The sequence below is a fragment of the Panulirus ornatus genome, chromosome 11, assembly GCF_036320965.1.
Source record: "Panulirus ornatus isolate Po-2019 chromosome 11, ASM3632096v1, whole genome shotgun sequence".
Taxonomy (NCBI): Eukaryota; Metazoa; Arthropoda; class Malacostraca; order Decapoda; family Palinuridae; genus Panulirus; species Panulirus ornatus.
In genome coordinates this window covers 19,277,345-19,289,595 of record NC_092234.1, presented here as the reverse complement: position 1 = coordinate 19,289,595, position 12,251 = coordinate 19,277,345, and positions in this window count along the sequence as shown.

The following is a 12,251-nucleotide window of genomic DNA, read 5'->3' as shown; positions in this document are numbered from 1 at the left end:
GTGAGGATATTCCCTTAGAGGCCCAGTCCTCTGTTCTTAACGCTACCTTGCTAATGTGGGAAATGGCGAATAGTTTGAAAGAAAAAGAAAAGATACTGATATTATCAGGGCAGACGCATATCTCGACTGTGATTGGCTAGAAGTTGAGAAAACGTGATCATAGCTAAACTTAGCTCTGACGTAAGTGAGAGCTGACATCATGTGATTGACTCATGGTCACCTACAGCTGTCATGCCGCTTCATGCCTGACTGCACACCCTCCTCACTCCCACGGCTTAAGCCTCAGACATGTACTTGTTTCACAATACTAAGTTTGTAGTTTGTACTGTAATATAATACAACCCAACACACACAACAACACAATTCTGTAACACTCTCCCTTAAAGCAAAAAATTCCTTGAAGAGGAATTTTCTTACAAGGACAGTTTACAGAGTGGTCAAGCTTTTCTTCATCCCCCTGCAAGAGGACAGCATCAGCCCCTACATTACTGGCATCTACAGGCTTCAAAATTGAACTATAACATAGTATGTCTTTTAACTGATGGAAGGGTGTTTTACACTGCTTATCCTAAACATATTTTACATCTTTCTTCAATAAACCTGTTAGGGGAGCTGCGGTAGTGGCAAAGTTAACAATGAACATACTGTAGTATCCAACCATACCTATGCAACGTCAAAGTTGTTTTCTAGACTGAGGGGCACATCTTAGGGCTAAAATTTGGACCTTACTGTCGTTGGAACTAACTCATTTTCAGTCCTCATTATTTTGTTGTCTTGGCAGTAGTCAATACAGAACCGACAGGTCCCATCAGGCTTGGATACAAGGGTCATGGTTGAACTCCGCTCTGACTGACATGGCTCAATCAGACCGTGCTCCAGCTTGTAGTTTAGCTTTAGAAGGATGGTTGCTCATTGTGGCTTGTCAGTGAGGTCTGCCCAGGTGTGCTTTGGCTGATATCTCCACCTGTCACTTCTCCATTGTGTTCGAGAGCTTTGACCCCCACTCCCTGTCTGTTCCTCCGTCAGGTCCCCAGGTCTACAAGGCACCTGTAGCTGGATCATCCTCCTCGTCGCACACAGGTTCCACTGGAAGGTTGGGGTGATTGAGGCAACACCTCGTCACCCGTCTCAAAGCTCCTCAATCGAGGCCATTTGTCATACCAGCTCTTCATTCCATCCTGGGTCTCTCTTAAATTGTCCCAAGGCTTATCATCAGCCTAACCCACTAACTCTGGTTCAGATTCTAAACCAGCAAAGAAGATATCACACAGCTCCACTTCACTGCTTTCATTCTGTTTACTTGAGAAAGACAAACAACAGGATGCCTGATTGGCCAACAACTGAGTTGTGTGGAAAAAAAATAAGAAAATTAAAGAATAAGAAAATGTAATGCCACTCAGCAGTTTTTTAAGCCAACACCAACTCCCTGCTGCTGCACCTTATCCTTCTAGTGGCCCCTTTACCGTTGTCATTAATAAGTTTATTTTTGGCATTTCTCGTAGAGTATACCTGAATTTATAAAAAATTTGTCTAAATGACATTATTATTTTATTTTATTTTGCTTTGTCGCTGTCTCCTGCGTTTGCGAGATAGCGCAAAGACACAGACGGAAGAATGGCCCAACCCACTCACATACACATGTATATACATACACGTCCACACACGCACATATACATACCTATATATCTCAACGTATTCATATATATACACACACAGACATATACATATATAGACATGTACATAATTCATACTGTCTGCCCTTATTCATTCCCATCGCTACCCCGCCACACATGAAATAACAACCCCCTCCACCCCCTCATGTTCGCGAGGTAGCACTAGGAAAAGACAACAAAGGCCAAATTCGTTCACACTCAGTCTCTAGCTGTCATGTAATAATGCACCGAAGCCACAGCTCCCTCTCCACATCCAGGCCCCACAGAACTTTCCATGGTTTACCCCAGACACTTCACATGCCCTGGTTCAATCCATTGACAGCACATCGACCCCAGTATACCACATTGTTCCAATTCACTCTATTCCTTGCCTGCCTTTCACCCTCCTGCATGTTCAGGTCCCGATCACTCAAAATCCTTTTTACTCCATCTTTCCACCTCCAATTTGCTCTCCCACTTCTTCTCGTTCCCTCCACCTCTGACACATATATCCTCTTTGTCAATCTTTCCTCACTCATTCTCTCCATGTGACCAAACCATTTCAAAACACCCTCTTCTGCTCTCTCAACCACACTGTTTTTATTAGCACACATCTCTCTTACCCTATTATTACTTACTTGATCAAACCACCTCACACCACATATTGTCCTCAAACATCTCATTTCCAGCACATCCACCCTCCTCTGCACAACTCTATCCATAGCCCACGCCTCACAACCATATAACATTGTTGGAACCACTGTTCCTTCAAACGTACCCATTTTTGCTTTCCGCGATAATGCTCTCGACTTCCACACATTCTTCAAGTCTCCCAGAATTTTCGCCCCCTCCCCCACCCTATGATTCACTCCCGCTTCCATGGTTCCATCCGCTGCCAAATCCACTCCCAGATTTCTAAAACACTTCATTTCCTCCAATTTTTCTCCATTCAAACTTACCTCCCAATTGACTTGTCCCTCAACCCTACTGTACCTAATAACCTTGCTCTTATTCACATTTACTCTCAACTTTCTTCTTACACACACTTGACCAAACTCAGTCACCAGCTTCTGCAGTTTCTCACATGAATCAGCCACCAGCACTGTATCATCAGCGAACAACAACTGACTCACTTCCCAAGCTCTCTCATCCATAAGAGATGGCATACTTGCTCCTCTTTCCAAAACTCTTGCATTCACCTCCCTAACAACCCCATCCATTAACAAATTAAACAACCATGGAGACATCACACACCCCTTCCGCAAACCTACATTCACTGAGAACCAATCACTTTCCTCTCTTCGTACACGTACACATACCTTACATCCTCGATAAAACTTTTCACTGCTTCTAACAACTTGCTTCCCACACCATATATTCTTAATACCTTCCACAGAGCATCTCTATCAACTCTATCATATGCCTTCTCCAGATCCATAAATGCTGCATGCAGATCCATTTGCTTTTCTAAGTATTTCTCATACATTCTTCAAAGCAAACACCCAATCCACACATCCTCTACCACTTCTGCAAGCACACTGCTCTTCCCCAATCTGATGCTCTGTACATGCCTTTACCCTCTCAATTAATACCCTCACATATAATTTCCCAGGAATACTCAACAAACTTGTACCTCTGTAATTTGAGCACTCACTTTTATCCCCTTTGCCTTTGTACAATGGCACTATGCAAGCATTCCGCCAATCCTCAGGCACCTCACCATGAATCATACATATATTGAATATCCTTACCAACCAGTCAACAATACAGTCACCCCCTTTTTTGATAAATTCCACTGCAATACCATCCAAACTCACTGCCTTGCCGGCTTTCATCTTCCGCAAAGCTTTTATTACCTCTTCTCTGTTTACCAAATTATTTTCCCTAAGCCTCTCACTATGCACACCACCTCGAACAAAACACCCTATATCTGCCACTCTATCATCAAACACATTCAACAAACCTTCAAAATACTCTCCATCTCCTTCTCACATCACCACTACTTGTTATCACCTCCCCATTAGCCCCCTTCACTGAAGTTCCCATTTGTTCCCTTGTCTTTTGCACTTTATTTGCGTCCTTCCAAAACATCTTTTTATTCTCCCTGAAATTTAATGATACTTTCTCACCCCAACTCTCATTTGCCCTCTTTTTCACCTCTTGCACCTTTCTCTTGACCTCCTGTCTCTTTCTTTTATACATCTCCCACTCATTTGCATTATTTCCCTGCAAATATTGTCCAAATGCCTCTCTCTTCTCTTTCACTAATAATCTTACTTCTTCATCCCCCCACTCACTACCGTTTCTAATCTGCTCACCTCCCACGCTTTTAGTGCCACAAGCATCTTTTGCGCAAGCCATCACTGCTTCCCTAAATACATCCCGTTCCTCCCCCACTCCCCTTACGTCCTTTGTTCTCACTTTTTTCCATTCTGTACTCAGTCTCTCCTGGTACTTCCTCACGCAAGTCTTCTTCCCAAGCTCACTTACTCTCACCACTCTTTTCACCCCGACATTCTCTCTCCTTTTCTGAAAACCTCTACTAATCTTCACCTTTACCTCCACAAGATAATGATCAGACATCCTCCAGTTGCACCTCTCAGCACATTAACATCCAAAAGTCTCTCTCGCATGCCTATCAATTAACACATAATCCAATAATGCTCTCTGGCCATCTCTCCTACTTACATACATATACTTATGTATATCTCTCCTTTTTCTCATCTTGGTTACATCCACACACATTTAGACACCTCAATATGAGCCTTCGAGGAGGATGAGCACTCCCCGCGTGACTCCTTCTTCTGTTTCCCCTTTTAGAATGTTAAAATACAAGGACGGGAGGGTATTTATAGTCTTAGCATTCATTAGGTCTGGCAGTACAGTGCTTAACACACCTATAGGAAAAGCTTTTTCCCACATTCATACTACATCTTATGGCTTTGAGTTTTATTCCATTTGTCCTGTTAACCACATTTTCTTGTATTTCGAAAAGATATTCGTGATTTACTTTACTTAACTTATTCAGAATTTTGAACACTTGGATTAAGTCGCCGCAAAGACTACATTTTTTAAGGGAGAAGAGATCCAATTTTTTTTTGCCTCTCTCTGTCTTTTTTATAGTTTGGAAACCAAAACTGGACTGCATAATCAAAGTGTGGTCTTACAAGAGAATTATAAAGCATGAGAATTGTTTCTGATGTCTTGTAATCTATGTTTTTGGCTATGAAACCTGACATTTTGTTGCCTTTTTTACTTTCTGCTTGACACTGTTTAGTATATCTCATATTGTTGCTAATGACAACTCCAAGGTCCTTTTTTTTCATTTGCTTTAGTTACAGAGTTTCTGGATAGTTTGTAGTCTAAAGTACACTTTTGTCTCCAGAGTGCACAAGTTTTGTGTTTATGTAAAAGTCTCTTGTGAGGTACGTTATGGAAAGCCTTTTGGAAACCTAAATATACTACATCAGAATGTAATTTTTCATCCTAATTTTGATAGATGGCATTAAAGAATTTCAGCAGATTCGACAGGCTGGATCTTCTATCATGGAAACCATGTTGGTTGTCCGATATAATTTCGTTATAAAAATGTGGCAATTTTATCGTATAATTTTTTCCATCAATTTCCCTGAATAAGGCTAATTGGGTGGCAGTTCAAGATACACTTTTTGTCTCAGTTTCTCTGTCAATGGATTCCAGACCAGCAAAGGTGTCATACAGCTCCACTTCATTGGTATCATTCTCAGAGAGGGTTCTTAGTCCCTCCGTCTCAATGGATTCCAGACCAGCAAAGAAGATATCACATAGCTCCACTTCACTGGTTTCATCCTCAGAGGGTGGTTTCAGTCTCCATCTCAATGGATTCCAGACCAGCAAAGAAGGTATCACGCAGCTCCTCTCCACTGATCTCACACTCAGAGGGTGGATTCAGTCTCTCCATCTCATACTCTGTCTCCTGATGCCACTGTCTGCCTTATTAACTGTCATGGACCTGGTAACTGTGCACTCTGGGAAAAACTCTGGTACCTCTTCTTCAATTTGCTTTGTCTCAGTGGACTCCACTAGTCTCACAGACAACACCAGCACTGGACTCATTTTTCCTCACACAAGGTCATTGCCTAAACACAAAGTTCACTCCTGAGACAGGCATCTTATCCACAATCCCCACAAGAGCAGGTCCCATGAAGAGATCTGATTCCACACACACACATTAGCTAGTGAAGCTGCCTTGAGCCCCCACAGCCTGTCTAAGAAGATTTGTTTTTCAGAGTCTCCCACAGACACTAAACCCTCAAACATTAGAGACTGCAGTGCACTAGAATGACACAACACTGTCACCTCTTTTCTCACTCCACAACTTGATACTTGACCCTTAGACAGGAAGGCGTTGTAGTTCCCCCTAAATGGATCCTCACTAACAACATTATGATAACTATTGCCACTCTTACAGTCCCCACTAACACACTGAGAAGGATTAACCACAATTGCATCTCTAGGTGGGTCTAAGGTTGAGACAAGACTTACTGGCCTACCGTCTGTAAAATCTCTGGACTTTTCCAGCCTTGTCCAGCTCTCCCTCACCTGATGTCCAGCTTTGCCACAATGATAACATGTAACCCTCCTAGGGCTGTTACTTTTACTTTTATATTCATTAAGGAAGCAGGCAGATTTAGGCGGGGTTACATCATTAGATATTCTTAGCCTTTATGCCTCACCCTTAACAGGCTATTGGCAGAGGGCAAGTCTAATGGTGTTTGCAATGGCTTCTACCTAATATTCCTATAGGCTACTGCTATCTCATGTTCCTACCTACTACTTTTACTTAACATTACTACCTAATGTTCCTGCATGAATGTTCCTACCTACTACCTCTATATACTGCTACTACCATTTTGCCAAAAGGCAGGGCTAGCACCCACTGCTCACCGCAGGAAAATCTAGAGTTTTGGAGAATGAGCTGCATGAGTTAAGTGTTGTCAAATGTTACATATGACAAGGAGAGACTGTATGTTTATAGACAGAATGCCAGTAGTCCACATTTTAGAGAGGCAGAAAGAAAAGACAGCTACCTAGGTCAGAGGAGTGCAACTTGACAACTAAAGTGCCGGCTAACTAAGCAGATGTTACTAACTCTCCTGGTACCCAGGCAGGTAGTACTAGTAATATACCTCCCTAGTTGTTGGCTGTCTACCAACTACTACCTACTTAGTATCTTCAACTTACTGTAAAGCTCATAAAGAAAATTAAACATGAACAGGTGGCTGTCATGTAACACTGGAGATTATATGTAGATACCCCAGGGGAGTGGTGAAGGTTGTAGAGGGTGTGCACCATTCAGATTTTGTTTCTTATAAGATGAAAGGGATGCATGTAGAACTAAAGGATATGTTCAGAATGAGCTACTGTATTCTCATGTCCATGATATAATGCAGATGTTAACATTTAGATCTCCTAAGGGAGTGATGAAGGAAGGGTTTTGGAGGGTGCACATCCTTCAAACTTTCTCTTTCCCATGATAAGATGAAAGAAATATACTTGAAAATAAAGGATATGCACACAAAGATATGGAGGTAACATATATTTGGCTGTGCTGTAATGCTGAAGTTAACATGTACAATCTCAGGGAAGTGGTGGAAAAATAATAGATTAGAGTGTGTATCAGGCACTGTCAGTGTCTGAAGTGTTACTGACTCGTCCTACCACTAATACTGCTTGCATAGAAAAGAAACCAAGGCAGCACCGATTAGCCATACACTCTTAATGTTGGTAGTTTAAAAAAAAAAAAAAGGGGGGGGGCTACTACTACAAATCCAGGCATTTCCTTGACAGCTAGTTGTTTATAGCCCATGGAGTTTAAGGGTTAAATCCACCATAACATAACATGTGCAAACCTTGTACAGTCCATACTCAGAAACCATTACACATTCTTCCCTAGGGATATGAACATACTTATGCCCTACTTATTGGTCTCTTGATGCTTACTACCCAGTTAGCTTCTTGATTTATGGTGAAAGGATATATAGCTACCAAACCACCCACATTCATGTTAGTCAGCTCACTAAAACGTGACATTACTTAGGTCTACTTTCTTTGACCTTAACTGAACTCTTGGTCAGTGTTCAGACGCAAGAACAGTGAAAAACAGTCTTACCAAATTTTAGTCATCAGAAAGATAGCCTTGTAGATGCTGTCAGGCTTCATGGGATTTTTAAAGAATTAAAGCAACATATTATATGTCAGGAAGAGATGGAAATAAACTTAAGACAGTGATCGATTACTTTTACTGATTTATATTCTGGTAATTTGTAAGGAAAAATGGTGATTGAGAAGATGGAGGCAAGTGCGGAGCATAAGACAGGGGAGGAACAATGTGGTTTCAGGAATGGTAGAGGATGTGTGGATCAGTCGTAAAGAATGTATGTAATAGTATTAATAAAGGTGCTTTATGGAGGATTTTACCAGTTTGTGGTGTGGGAGAAAACTATTAGAAGCAGCAAGGAGTTTTCACCGAGAGAGTAGGGTACGTCTGTGATTAGGAAGAGAGGAGGTTAAATGGTTCCAGGTGAAGGTGGGTGTGTCACATACCAGCTTAGTCTGTTATGGATGGGTTGGTGAAAGAGGGACAGATCTGTCATCTATTAAGATTTGTGGTTCTTAGGTGAGTAAATTTTGCAAAGAGGGACAGGTCTGCCATCTATTGAGTGTTGTGGTTCTTGGGAGTTTAGTCAGTTATTGTTTCCTGGTGACTCAGTACTGGTAGCAGATTTGAGTGAGGAATTGCAGATGCTGGTTTCTGAATCTGGGAGAGTGTGTGTGAAAAGAAAGTAAGTGTGAATGATAGCAAGGTATTTAGGTTTAGCGGTGTAGAAACTGATAGTTGGAGTGTGATTTTGAATGGAGAGGACTTAGATGAATTAGAGAGTTTTAGATATCCTGGCCATGACACACATCACCTGAGACAGATTTCTGTACTGCTGTTTTGAGAAGTGCACACCAAGTTCAGTGCTCCAATCATACTTTGTTCCTTCCCCCCAATTATGCTCCTCCTTCCCTTGCTATGCACTGAGCACTCAGCTGGTTAGTTTGCAGATGCTCACTTGAACACCACCACAGCAAAATAAAGGCAGTGGATTTTTTTCTTACTTTTACAGGCTTATATATAATTCTGTAAGAATAAGATTTGCTTTTAGAAGTTATTCTTGTGATTTTTGTGCATACAGTGGTAGACAGGTTTTCTGATAGCCCAGATGTAAGGGTTAAGCTGGTGATAGGCCCCTCAGTTTCACGAGGATAACTCATTGATTATGTTTTAGGATATATAAAGGAGCTGTTCCTTGATTTCTTCCCCTAACAAGAGTAGCTTGCAGAGGACTCTTCTGTTGCCAGGCACTCCAGAAAAAATGATAAGCACTTCCCAGCACCCCTACAGTCACTATTAGAGTGCACAGCAGTTGACCTGCAGCTCATATGTAAATAAATTCAACAGAACCATAAATTGTTGGTTGAAGTACAGCTTATCAGACTGAAGGATTCAGAGTAAGCTAAATGAATAAAGAAAAAAAAGAAATGAAAATCAATGATAGTTCAAGAATGTATTTACAGAGGACATTAAGATGTGATGAGGAGGTAGTTGTTGGTAGACAGCCAACAACCAGGGAGGTATATTACCAATACCATCCACCTGGGTATTAGGAGGGTTAGTGACATCTGCTTAGTGAGCCGGCACTTTAGTAGTTGTCAAGTTGCAGGTAACTGTCTTTTCTTTCTGCCTCATGAACATGTGGGCTACTGGCATTCTATCTACAGACATACAAGCTCTTATCATATGTAACTTTTGACAACACTTAACTCGTGTAGCTCATTCTTTGCAACTCTAGAGTTTCCTGCAGTGAGTACTATGTGTAGCTCTGCCTTTTAGCAAAATGGTAAAAGCAGTAGATAGAAGTAGTAGGTAGGAACATTTAAGCAGGAGCATTAGGTAGAAACTTAAGGCAGAAGTAGTAGGTAGGAGCATTAAATAGAAGTAGTCATTAGGAACATTAGGTAGGAGCTTCTATAAACACTGCGTTAGACTTGCCCTCTGCCAGTGGCCTATTAAGGGTAAGACATAGGGGCTAAGAAGCGGCACAGGAGTTCTTTAGTTATGGAGACTCTGTTGCCATAGCCACCCCTTTGAGGGAGTTCCAATTGGAACAGGCATCAGAGATATAGATATTTTACAGAGGACATTTAGATGGATTGAGAAGGGTCTTGATCAACATAAGGCACATGGCCCTGATAAAATCTTTCCATTTGGGCAAGAGGAGTAAGTAGAAACATTTGATAGATTGCTTGAAATACTTAAGAGCTCACTAGAAGAGAATGTAGTACCAAGGGAGTGAAAGAGCAATATTGTGCCTGTCTTTTAAAAAGTAGATCACAGAATTGCAATGATCATCAGACCAGTATATCTGACATACATGGTTTGGAAAACATGGAAAAGATAACCAGAAAGCAGTTGGATACGTACTTGCAAAGGAGAAACTACCTAAGTGAACGACAATATAACTTCTTGAAAGTCTCCCAGACAGAGATGAGAGAGCTTTCATTTCATATAAAACAGATAGATGGGTGGATTGAGTATTCCTGGAGTCATAAAGGGTAGACTCCTTCAATGAATAGCAAATTATCTAAGTGAAAATGAATAAAGGTTGTACATCAGAGAAGCTTTTTCAAAATGAGTTGAAGCATCACTGGCATGCTGCAGCGCTTTGTCTTTGGACCATTGCTATTTTTTATGTAAATAACCTGACAGGAGGACTGGAGTCATACTTTCATATGTTTCTGGATGATGTTAAGGTCATGAGTGAAGTGAGGAATGATAAGACTGCCTCAGTTTTCAAAGAGACGTAGGGAAGCTTCACAATTGGTTGCAATTATGGTTGATGAACTTAACCCAGGTGAATGCAAATAAATGAAAATGGTCCTTAGTGAAACAAGACCTTGATATAAACATAATCTAGAAGAAAGAAGCCACATGAATGTGTGAAGGACTTGGAGGTCAACATTGTACTCAAGCTGTCACAACATCACCTCATCAGGAGAATCATTAGAGGTCTAGAATGTCTGCTGGCAAGTATTAGATTTAAGAAAATAAATGTCTGCTTGCAAAATATTTGAACTGCTTTTAAGGAAAAGGTTAAGATGTTCAGCAACTTATATATAGAATTTTTTTCCATGATCACCATATCCAGCATTAGCAAGGTAGCACCAGGAACAGATGAAGGAAAGTTACATTTACTCATGTCCTTTCTCTAGCTGCCATATGCAGTGCAGCAAAACCACAACCTGCTATCCACAACCAGGCCCTATAGACCTAAATATGGTTTTCCTTAGTCACTTCATATGCATGTTCTTTAGGCCTAACCTAGGAAATACTTTCAAATTTAGTTATATAACTTGAAGAGAACACAAATAGATAATAGTGAAGGTCCAAAGTAGAGCATCAAAGATGATATCTGAAATAAGAGAGCTGGGTTATATAGAAAGAAAGAAACTATAAATTTGGTAGCCATGGAAAAGAGATGAATAGGGGAGACTTTAGCAGAATCTCAAAGTTTCTCAACCAGTGTGGCAGTCTCTATCATAAATAGCTTTTTGTGAGATGCAAAGGTACACCAACCAGAGCTCAATTAATGGAAAAAAAAAAAAAAAGAAAAAAAAATATATATATATATAATATATATATATAAAATATATATATATATTTATAATATATATATATATTTATATATATATATATGATATATATATATATATGGATTTGTATGTAGCATTTATGGATCTGGAGAAGGCATATGATAGAGTTGATAGAGATGCTCTGTGGAAGGTATTAAGAATATATGGTGTGGGAGGCAAGTTGTTAGAAGCAGTGAAAAGTTTTTATCGAGGATGTAAGGCATGTGTACGTGTAGGAAGAGAGGAAAGTGATTGGTTCTCAGTGAATGTAGGTTTGCGGCAGGGATGTGTGATGTATCCATGGTTGTTTAATTTGTTTATGGATGGGGTTGTTAGGGAGGTGAATGCAAGAGTTTTGGAAAGAGGGGCAAGTATGAAGTCTGTTGGGGATGAGAGAGCTTGGGAAGTGAGTCAGTTGTTCACTGATGATACATCGTTGGTGGCTGATTCGAGTGAGAAACGACAGAAGTTGGTGACTGAGTTTGGTAAAGTGTGTGAAAGAAGAAAGTTAAGAGTAAATGTGAATAAGAGCAAGGTTATTAGGTACAGTAGGGTTGAAGGTCAAGTCAATTGGGAGGTGAGTTTGAATGGAGAAAAACTGGAGGAAGTGAAGTGTTTTTAGATATCTGGGAGTGGATCTGGCAGCGGATGGAACCATGGAAGTGGAAGTGGATCATAGGGTGGGGGAGGGGGCGAAAATTCTGGGGGCCTTGAAGAATGTGTGGAAGGTGAGAACATTATCTCGGAAAGCAAAAAATGGGTATGTTTGAAGAATAGTGGTTCCAACAATGTTGTATGGTTGCGAGGCGTGGCTATGGATAGAGTTGTGCGCAGGAGGATGGATGTGCTGGAAATGAGATGTTTGAGGACAATGTGTGGTGT